Here is a 12,442-nt window from a genome sequence, read left to right on the forward strand (position 1 = left end):
CTCCTTTAGCTTACTATTCCTCATCTCTTCTATTCTTCTTGCTTCTTCAAGCTGTGTCCTTAGGCTAATGATTCCATTCTTGTATTCATGCTCTCTTTCATCACATATTTGCACCAGTTTCTTCAAATCTTTGTTTTCATTCTTCAATATTTCTATTTCAGTCAAGGCTATGTCAAGCTTGGCTTGTTCTTCAGTTGTTTTTTTTCATGGAAATAAGGTCCATTCACACTAGAAGAGACCTCATTTAAATGAATACTTTCCTTTTGAGAGGAAATTTTCTTTTTCCTCTTTATCTTCTCCTTCTTGAAAGTGCAACTACTAGTGTCTCCTTCATGCACGAGATGCAATTTATCCCAGATTTCTTTTCCAGAATTTAATTCTATTACCGTATCAATATCCTTAGTATGAAGATTATTAAGCATAACACATTTTTCCTTAGCATTCCATTGTTGTTATTACAGAGAGAGAGAGTCTTTACAGTGGCTATCACATACTAATTTCCACACACCAAGTCCATAAATTATTAGTTCAGAATTTACCTTATCTCTCCATTCATTAATGTTTGATGTACTGAGCACAAGTACAATTTGACAGTCCATGACTCAACTAGAACTACCTTCAAGTTGTTAGGCTTACAATGAAAGAACTGGCTCTGATACCAATTGATGAAAACTTGACTAAACTAGGGGTGAATCAGTTTAGTATATTCGTGGACATTAAAATTATTTTCATTAAACTTATTAACTAAAACGTTACATGATCACCTTAGCAAATATCGACCAACAAATTGAATATGTGAACAACAACTAATAATCAAACCAAAACATCACATGAATACATAATAAAAACATACATTAACACCAAATTTATGTGGTGTCCCATAACGGGAGAAAACCACGATTTTATTATTGGTGTGATCCAAAGGCAAGCCCCTACTTCTTATTACATCTGATTTTTTGTAGGCTCCAACCTATAGGATGTTGATACCTCAATTTTCTACAAGCTACAATTCCAAGGAAGCTCCAACTCCTATATGTTTTATGTATGTCAGACCAGGGAGTAACTCCTCAACACAATTTGATTTGTATATTACATTCCTTCAGGTTGGTCTTTATTCTATACATGAGGGAGAGACGATTCACTTCATCTCCCAATGACTATTCATATTAATTATCATTTATTTACATTATATTCACCCAATCCTGATGATTAGGTGTCAACATTCCCCCCCTTAATCTGAAGGGATGTTGGTGAGTCCAAGCATCATTCTCAATCGTTCAAATTTTCTCTTCCAAGTGCTTTGGTGAAGATGTCTGCAATTTTCTCATTAGTGGAACAATGATGAATATGGATTGTTTTGGCCTCAACATGATGCCGAATCAGATGATATTTAGTATTGATGTGCTTCGTTCGATCATGGAACTTTGGGTTCTTGGCCAACTTTATTGCAGAGGTATTTTCAATCATGAGTGGAGTTGATTGTACTTGTTTTACCTGCAAATCTTCAAGAATTTTCCTGAGCCACACAATTTCTTTTGTTGCTTCCGCTACTGCCACGTATTCTGCTTCTATTGTGGTATTTGCTGGAACTAATCATTTGCATGATCTCCAGGAGACAGCTCTTGATCCAAGACTCATAGCATATCCTAAAGTAGATACCCCAGTTTCTTTGTCTCCATCGAAGTTTGAATCAGAGTATCCAATCAAGCTGAAGTCATCCACCTGTGTATACTTGATTCCAAATTCTTGAGTTCCCTTCAGGTACCTTAGAACTTTTTTTGTAGTAGACCAATGTCCCTCACAAGGCTTTTTCATAAACTTGGAGAGGATTCCAACAACAAACGAAATGTCTGGTCTTGTAGTAGTTAGGCAGTTGAGACTTCCTACAAGTTGTATATACTTTGTTGCATCCTCAAATTCTTTTCCTTCAATAGATGTGAGCTTTAAGTTTTGTTCCATTGGAGTGGTAAGAGGATTACATTCTGTCATGCCAAACCTATTCAACAAATCTCCAATGTACTTCTTTTGAGAAAGAAATATGGACTTCGGATGTTGGGTTACTTCAATACCAAGATAGTAATGAACATAGCCCAAATCAGTCATTCCAAAACTTTTCCCCAATTCCTTCTTTATGGATGCAATGTAGCTTTCGTTGTTTGTTGTCATCAAAAGATCATCTACATATACCACAAGATATACAGTTGTTTTGCGAACTTTCTTGACAAATAAAGTTGCATTATCAAGATCGTTATGTTTGAAATTGAGTTTCAGAAGATGCTCAGTTAGTTTTTCATACCAGGCTAGCGGTGCTTGTTTGAGGCCATACAAGGACTTCAAAAGTTTGCATAATTTTGTTCATGTCCTTTCACAACAAATCCTTCAGGTTGGGACATAAAAACATTCTCTTTTAGATCTCCATTCAAGAAAGCAGCTTTTACATCCATTTGATGGACTTTCCAACCGTTCTGAGCTGCTAGGACAAAGAGTGTCCGGATAGTAGCCCATTTTGTTGTGGGGGCAAAAGTCTCCTCATAATCGACCCCTTCCTTCTGTGCAAAACCATTTTCCACAAGCGTAGCTTTGTGCTTGTCAAGTGAGCCATCAGCTTTATACTTGTTCTTGTAGACCTACTTGCAGCCAATTAGTTTGGTTCCTAATGGAGGATCAACCAGCTTCCAAGTGCCATTCTTTATGAGGGCATCATACTCCTTTTGCATCGCTTCTTTCCATTCATCATGAGAAGCAGCTTCTTTGAAGGAAGTTGGTTCAAAATATGTAGACAAGTTCAATTCACAATCATAAGAAACATCCATATCAATAGGTGAATTAGAGTCATCTACATCACCTCCATCTTGTCGGTTTGAATTTCTAGTTCCTGTCTTTCCAACCTCATCAAGATGAACACTTTCAAGTATCTTTGTCAGCCACTTTGGGGGACCTTTCTCATATGGTCCAGGCTGCTCCATTGATTGAGTTGGGACTGAATCAAGATTGAGTCTCCCAATTCTATCAATCACATCACTTAAAGCATCATCCGTTTTTGGAGTTTCATGCAGGGGAGAGTGTTCTTCAAAAGAAGATTCCACATGTTGATCTAGTATATGAATCCCCCCTTCAAGATGTGGAATCTGATTATCAAATTCTTGAAATGATTTTTCTTTTGCGAATCTATCCAAGTGATCAAGTTGCCACTCAACAACATTGTCAGTTTTGGATGATTCAAGAAAAATTACATCTCTAGATACAACAAACTTTTTATTTACTTCATCATAGAGATGATATGCTTTGGAGGTGTTTGAATACCCTAGTAAGATACATTTACAACTTCTAGCACCAAGTTTGTTTCTATGTACCTTTGGTATCAAGGCATAACAGGTGGAACCAAATACCCTGAGATGCTTCACCAAAGGAACATGTCCATACCACATTTAATATGGAGTCTTGTTTCTAATAGCATTAGATGGAAATATATTCTTTATATATACAGCACATAGAACAACATCAGCCCAAAACATTATCTTTACATTTTTTAAGAAGAGCATGGATCATACCATATTTAAGATTGTTATACTCATTCTTTCAGCTACACCATTCTGTTGGGGATTATAAGGCAAAGTTGTTTGATGTTTGATCCCATGTTGGCAAAGATAGTTTTCAAATTCATTTGATGTGTATTCTTTTCCATTATCAGTGTGAATAGACCCAATATGAGCATCATCTTCAATCCATTTATGAAAGTTCTTGAATGTTTTAAAAGCATCAGATTTGTTCTTCAATAAATAAACCAAACACATTTTGGTGTATTCATCAATAAATGTCATCATATATTTATTTCCATTTGTAGAAGGAACAGGCACTGGATCACATAAATTTGAATGAATGAGTTCAAGTTTTCTATGTGCTCTTGAATGTGAATCATGAAAAGACTGTTTGCTATGCTTTTCTAGAATGCAAGCATTGCATTGCTTAAATTTCCTAGTAATTGTAGGCAAACCAGCAACACCATTTTTCTTCAACAAGCAGAGGTTGTCATAGTTCAAATGTCCAAGTCTAGCATGCCATAATAAACTTGATGGAAGTGCACCTTCTTCATGATAAGAATTTTATGAGAAATGTTGTGCACGAGCAGAGGTACCTTGCAGCTTGAGAAGCCTTTCTTCTTCTATTCCCCTCATGAAAAGTGAGTGGTCATATGCTTTTCTCACCTCAAGCTTGTCATCAACCATATGAATAGAGTGACCTTGCCGGCAGATGTGGACCAAGGACAACAAGTTTCTCTTCAACTGTGGGAGATAGAGAACATGATGCAAAAGAAACTCTGGAAGACCAGGCAATTGAAGCCTGATTGTGCCAAGCCCTGATGGCTTGATTTTTGATTGGTCTGCAAAGTATACTGCTCCATCAACATTGTCAGTAAATTCTTCAAAAAAATATTTTCTATGAGTCATGTGGTAGGTTGCTTCTGAATCAAGCAACCAATCATTTTTCCAAGAAGCAAGTGAAGCATTAAATAAATCTTCATTTACTCCAATATTACATTGTGCCACAACATAGTGAGCGGATTCAAGTGCTTTACCTTTGTCTGTATCATCAATTTTACCTTTCTGTTGGTTTCTTTGCTGCTCAATTTTGTCCCATGGTAACTTGCATGTAGAGGCATCATGTGATCCATTTCTTTTGCAGCGTATGTAGTGCAAATCTGCCTTTTCTCCTTGAGAATGTCTGCCCCCCTTGCCTCTAAAATATCTTCCTCTTCCTCTTCGACCATTTGTTCCTCTGGAAGAATCTTGAGTAGGATTCTTTTCTTTATGAGCAAGACACACAGCCTCTTCAGAAGATTCAAGGGCTATCTTCTTTCCAAAAGATTTCTCTCTTTCAGCAAACTTTTTCACAAGAGAGTCAAAGGTGATATCTTTGAGATTTCTATTTGCTTGTAATGACTCAAGATAATTGGAGTAAGTAGGATAAAGTGCCCTGAGAAAAGTGATAAGAGGAATATCCAATTCAACCTTAGTGGATTTCATATCATGAATTATAGATTTTACTTCGGATGCAAGAGCAAGAGGATAATTATTTTGCTATTCAAGAGTGAAGATTTTAATCATGAGTTGAACAAGTTCAAGTGTAGAATGTGAGTCATAGAGTTCTTTCAGCGTTTGTAAGGCTTCAAAAGCAGTTGAAAATGGCGAAATATGGTGACTCACCTCTTCATTTACAGATGTTATGAGTAATGCATAAACTTTGTTGTTCTTGTTTTCCCAAATGATGAGCTATTTGTCTGAGGTAGGTTGTTCTGGCTCTTTGTCTCCATCTCCAACACACACTCCTTTCCACAACTCATTGAAAATAAGGGTGTGTTTTTATCATTCGGGACCACTCAGGATAGTTCTCCTTGCTAGTGAGAACTATTCCCACAATGGATATGATTGAATGCATTGTAAAATCTTGTACCAAGCCTCCGACGATGTCCAGGATACCAGCAACAATGCTCTCAATGCAGTAGCCACACCATGCTCTCAACGTAGCAGTGTGGAATGAGCATATCTCTAGCAGCATGGAATGAGCAACATTTCAGCACTCCATCCTGAAACACGACAGAGATGGCCTTCAGTCCGCTTAGAATAGTTATGCAACAATACAATTATGCTCTGGTTATAAGAAATACCACATGGACATTATGGCAGAGAGCCTAGAGAGTGCAGAGAAGAGAGGGACATAATATGGAAGAAAACTAATACAAGGAGTCACAACACAAAAGCTAACTTTGGGAGCTGGCTCTGATACCATGTCAAACCAGGAGATAACTCCTCAACACAAATTGATTTCTATATTACATTCCTTCAAATTGGTCTTTATTATATACATGAGGGAGAGACTGTTCACTTCATCTCCCGATGACTATTCATATTACTTATTATTTATTTACATTATATTCACCCAATCTTGATGATTAGGTGTCAACAATGTAGGCTACAACACACAGGAGGCTCCTACCTCAACAAGCTCAAACTTTGTGTTTATCAAGCCACTACTTGAGAGGAGACTACCATCCCTTGATAAAAACAAGAAATAACTATGTGTTGGTTTACCTTGTCATAAATTCTACAATCTCCAACTTCATTTCTGCATCTTCTTGCCTTCAAATATGCTTCACATAAGCTTCATATGTGTTAGGTAACTAATGCATAATAGCTCAATCAGCTCTCACACATTCTCTAACCTCTCAATGCCTTCCAAATCACATCTTTTATAAAGATATTTTGTTGATTGTTTGTATCCCACATAGGAATATGAAGTGAATAGACTTGACTCTTTGCCTTCCACTCATTCGCTTCCAAACTCTTCATATCTTGAATATTAAAACACAAAAATAAATAATTCATCCAATATTAATTGCAGCCACATGTAATGATTAAATGCATCAACCTAATGTCAACATCAAATAGCAATATTTATCATTAATGCATCACAAGAATCTTTGTGACATCTTTGCATTTTCCTTAGAGTCTTGCCTTTGCATCATAACAATTCATCTCAACCAACAATTTCACATCACAACAAATCCTTCAATATATCAATCTCTGCAACATTATAAAAACATTTCAATGTGCGACAACTCCTCCTCCTCCTTCTCCTCCTTAGCATTGTTGATCTTATTCAATAGTCTATACATTGCTTTTTTTTTCTCCTTTCCCTATTGTTGCTCCTTCATTGTTATTTTTTGTTGATCCTTTTTCTATTGATCCTCCTTCATTGTTCCTTGTTGTTGCTCCTTTTTCTGTTGATCCTCCTTCATTGTTCCTTGCTGTTGCTCCTTTGCATCTCATTTTTTGCTGCAGCCTCTTCATTGCATTTTTTCCTTCTTTTCCTTTCTATTGCTCCTGCATAGATTGTGTCTATTTTTCTTGATGTTCCTTGTGCTTCTCCTTTGCCATCAATGACAATATTTCCAACATCTGGTCACAGTCTCTTAAGTGAGAAATCTCGGTTGTAGTTGCATGGAGGAAGGCTTCTGCATGCGGTTGGATCCTTCTTGCTGCATGCACAACTTAGCATGTGTGTGGTTTGGCTGTAAGGTTAGGTAAAAAGAAAGTTCTGGTTTAGGGAAAGATCACTAGGGGTTGTTGTCTAACACCTGGGTGATCAGGTGTCCCTGTGAGGTTACAGTAAGTTTCTGGTTAGCAGACCCCACTTCCATAACTAGAGCTTGGATGCTGGGTCATGTCATATTAGTAACAACTAGCTCATGTTTATCCTGGAGATCTTGTAAAAGCGGGTAAATGTGGGGTGGCTAGTTACATATAATGAATAGAATTTTACTAAATATGGGTGTAACACCCATTCAATGAAGCTTCCCATTTTGTGGTACCTCATTGTTTGGCTATTGAAATTATTGATGCATGAGATATTAATTGGTCAACGAAACTACTATTAGAAATGAAAAGCTTCCATCATGTTGAATTCTACAGCGATTGGAGTTCTTGCAACGGAATGATGAGAAACACTACCATGAGCACTTCTCCTCAACACTAGTAACGAAGTTCAACAACCACCTTGTAAATTTGACATTGCTAAGGAGTACATGGGGTTTTCACAGTCCCCTTATAAATAAATCGTAAACTAACGGGCCTTTTATATAACACGGACGATGTACATCCATGAAAATAATCTAGAATTTTGTATTTATGCCATGGTTGGAATGAGCCAAGTTTCTTTGGTTTTACTTACTGAGAGTAATACTAATTGCACCCAGATTGATGAAGTACTATATAGTGCAAATATGTTTGTATGTATAGATCTATTTAATCTTGGATCAAAATTTCATTTTCTTTGCTGCTTTTGTGAGAGAAGTCTAAGGAAGTGACTTTTTTTCGCCCAAAAAAGAATGGAAATTTTGGCACGATTTTGAATAAACACAGTTTTTTTTTTGGAAATCTAGGTTAGAGTTGTCAAGATTTATAATTTGTTTTTTTTTTGGAAATCTAGGTTAGAGTTGTCAAGATTTATAATTTTGGCTCTTCCAGGGGTTCTTGATGGCACTGAATCCATTTCCACCATCAAAAAATGATTTAAACACTCCCAGGATCAAAATTCTTGAAAAAAAATCACTAGATTACAATGAAAGATTCTCCTTTGGGTGAAATCATCACCTCCTTAGACAACACCCTTTGCAAAGCATTGAAACAGTAATAAAATCAAATGCACTTTCTAGAAAAAGGAAATTTGTCCAAGATGATTAAGATGGATCTATGATCCTTAATATAAATACACAATGTAAATACTTTGGTTTCCAGAAATGAAAAAGCATAAATCCATAAAAATTGCATGTCAAGAAACTGCATGTATTGAAATATTCCATAAAATTCTGTTCACAATTAAATTAAAATTTTAAAAACATTATTCCACAGTAAAAATAAATTTCTTTTTTCCCTGAGTTGAAGTTGAGGGATTGGACCACTTCAGTTATACATGTAAAAAAAAACATATTTTTTATTTTCCAACAAATTGATCTGGACATAAGCTACTTTCCCATTATTACTGCAGTAATCCATCTTTGCCACCTGGTTCACATGCGGTAACCACTCTGATTACTGACGGAGTAATCCATCTTCGCCACGTGGGATGTAACCACAGGAAGGCGCGCGGCTTCATCAAGATACTCACGACCTTGAATTTGATGCGGAGTCCATGGCGGGAGCGCCTGCTGACTGGGAATAGCTGCGCACAAATTTATTTGTTCCAGCCATGCCTCTTTACTGGAGTTAATGCAACCCTGTTCTTCTTGGTCCACATAAATTCTAAATAAATCTGATAAATTCTCCCTTATACGGAAAGCTGGATGCCCTCCGGGAACCTGAATTGCTGACGAAATAGCTTCGAACTCGAAGCACTGAGTAGCAGACGAAGAAATTGGATCCCCATCAGGAGCTCCAACCCCAACAACAGCACTATAACTTGCATCTCCATCACCCACAACAGCACTATAACTTGCACTATGATTCCCTACGTGAAAAATTGGATCCTTCATGGGAACCTGAAGCGCTGAAGAAACGGCTTTGAAGCTTTGAGGAGGAGGATCATCGACTTTCACCTCAGGAGCAGATACGCATGGTAGCTCATCTTCCACACAGATATGCATGGTAGCACCAGTGAGTGAGTAAAGTTCGTGAGATTTCTTGAAAAGTCCACAGAGTCTCTTTCTATAACAATTACTACCTGTAGTTGGGTTCTCAACATTAAACATCTTCCCCGTTGTAGCTTAACTCAAAACTGCAAACCCTGCGCTGTTTTAAAAAGATAACCAACTTCCGAGTGAAAGAATGATAGAGAAAGATTGGAAATTTAATAGAGAAGAGTTCTCTAAATAGCTTTCTCAAATCTTTTCTCTAGAAGTGTCTGTCTATATATAGTCATTTATAGACAAGTTTATCTGGGTTATAATTTTATGCTTTTTCAGTAAATTTGTTTACGTTTTCTTTAAGTTTATCTATGTCATAACTGTATGATTTTTCTCTAAATATAAAAAAGTTTATAGACCAGTTTATCTGAGTTTCTGTAAACTTGTCTATTTTTCCTCTAAATTTATCTCATCATTTGTTTCTCTATGTTATAACAGTAGGTATAGTGAAAATTGGAATTTTTGCTATTTTAATAATAGTAATTTTATAATTAATCTTTCAAAATATTTTTATTGAAAACTTCTTTATAGCAAATACATGAAATGTGTATTTTTATTTAAAAATTGAATGATATTTTTAAAATGAAATTTTTATTTTTATTTAAAAATTTAATGATATTTTTAAAATGAAATTTTTATTTTTATTTAAAAATTTAATGATATTTTTTAAATATTATTATAAGAAATATGGAAAAAATATTATAATAAGAAATAACTATCACGGATGACATGGTTACGATCCTTGGATCTTTTGATCATTGCCTCTCGACCTTGGAAACCGCCATGCGTCCCACTCAGGTCAACAATTAAATAAATAAAGAATCCAGAAGTTGTTCTCTCTCAATTTTCAAACCCTTGTATTACAGTGCATCTGAATTATTCCTCGCATTTGCCTGGATTTTTATTGAAGACCGGAGATCACGGTTTCGATTCCCTGGGGTAGTACTCCGCCCTCGCGAATAATATGTTCTCTAACTCATTAAATTGGATGCGTTTGTTGACCCAAAAAAAATGGAAAATTGAAGCTCTTTCTGCGATATTGGAATATTTTGAGAGTTTTAATTTGGTATTTTCGGCTATACAATTAAAAAATTGTATGCTTCAATTAGGTAATTGGATTGTTATTCTCCAATCTAGAAAATTGTATCCTCCAATCTAGGTAATTGAATTGTTATTCTCCAATCTAGAAAATTATATATTTGTTGTGCATAAGATATAAGGATAAATGCCGTGCACAAGGTAAAATCATGATGGTCAAATAACTCTGGTCTAAAAACACATTAAATAATTACATGCACCACATACATTAAACTAGGTTGCTCATAAACAACCTCTTAATGTCTAATATCATAATGTGGCCTTAATCCAATTACTAATCAATCTATTTCTTACATCTCTTCATTCTCTAACAAGAAAGGTTGCATCCCAGCAAGTCCTTGCCCTGAGTAATTAGGTTCAATTGAGCAAAGATGGAGAAAAAGGTGAAAGAGCCTACAGGGCTTCCTCCCACGTGCATGATCTGTTTTGCTTATGAGCCTACCAGATATCGATCTAGAGATGTAGAGATTTCTATTTTTAGAGATCTATCTATGCATATGATGGGTTGTAAGGTCTTGCTTACTTACTTGAATTAGTCCCTTCGATATTTGTTTCATATGGCATATCCTTTAGGTTCTATTTTTTCGTTTCGAGAAAGGATTATGGCTCACCCATAAAGGAAGGTGAGTTCCCTCTTCCTGGAAGAATCTGCAGGATTTTTTGCGAGTGATGTTCGTTTTTTAAGTTTTTTTTTTTTTAATTTGTAAAAAAAAGTTCTTTGTGTTTTTTTAGCGTCTTTTCAAATTTGTAGAAAAAAATTCTTTGTTCTAATTAGGAGAGGCTAAGTAAAGAATCCCAACCTTGCTTTTCGAGGTTGTACAAGCTACAACACACAGATTAAAGAATCCAAACCTTGCTTTTCGAAGCTGTACAAGCTACAACACCTTTTTTACAGTTATTATGTTGCTTTGTATTATCTTCAATTACAGAAGATATGCCCTGCAATATTGAAAATATTGTCATGAGCCATAATCACTCTGTGTTTGTATATATAACATGACTCTCTGATATAAATAGTTAGTTCGTCCTCCTATAGTATTTCTCTTTGAATAATAGAGAAGAAGTCGATCTTAGTCAATCTTAGCTCTAATTAGCAGTAGTTAAGAAGGAGCCTCAACATATCAACATAATTACTTTTTATTTAATCAAATCGTATCATTGTTTTGTTTAATGAAATCATTGTTAGATCATAACATACATAACACACAATGGATTTATACTCAGAGACTTAGACGGCAATAGCAGAGAATAATTCGCAAAGACACACAAATGGAGAAATAACAAGATTACTTAGTCAGAAACAGCGAAATAGATAAAACAATCACTGGAGAACAGAAATCACTTTGCATTACATAACAGGTTTGGGCCTTGCCTTGTTTTCCTTGGCCAGAGAAATTACAAATTTATAGAGGCAGAAGAAGGATCTAGAATCCTATGTGTGATTCAGATGGAGATCTGGAATGATCTAGAAACCACTGGCGGTGTAGGAGGATCTAGAATCCTGCATGTGATTCTAGAAACTAATGGCGGTGTAGAAAGATCTAGAATCTTGGAGATCTAGAAAGATCTGATCTAGAATCCTCCGTGAATTTGGCTTCACACTTAACATTCTCCCACTTGAAGCCAAATAATAGTCATCAAGTCACATCGAGTCCTACCATGCCTCTACATAACTCATGTTTATTTCGTGGTAGAATCTTAGTGAGCATATCAGCAGGGTTCTTATCTGTATGGATCTTTTCCAAGGATAATTGTTCTTACTCCAACACATGTCAGATCCAATGGCACCTTAAGTCAATGTGCTTGGTTTTTGAATGAAATGCTAGGTTTTTCGCCAAGTGAATGGCACTCTGACTATCACAATATAACACATACTTGTCCTGCTTTATTCCCATCTCTCCTAGGAATCAATGCATCCACGATATCTCTTTACAAGCTTCTATTGCAGCTATGTACTCTACTTCTGTTGAAGAGAGGGCTACTATTCTTTGTAGCCTTGACACCCAAGATACTGTTGCACCTGCAAATGTATACCAATAACCTGTAGTGGACTTTCTGGTATCCATATCTCCAGTGATATCTGCATCTATAAATCCTTCAAGCACAGTCTCATCATGACCAGAACATAAACAATAATGACTAGTACCCTTGATATACCTTAAAATC

The sequence above is a fragment of the Pinus tabuliformis genome, chromosome 6 (genome assembly GCF_031772625.1).
Source record: "Pinus tabuliformis cultivar Carrire ecotype Pingquan chromosome 6, CPIR1, whole genome shotgun sequence".
Lineage (NCBI taxonomy): Eukaryota > Viridiplantae > Streptophyta > Pinopsida > Pinales > Pinaceae > Pinus > Pinus tabuliformis.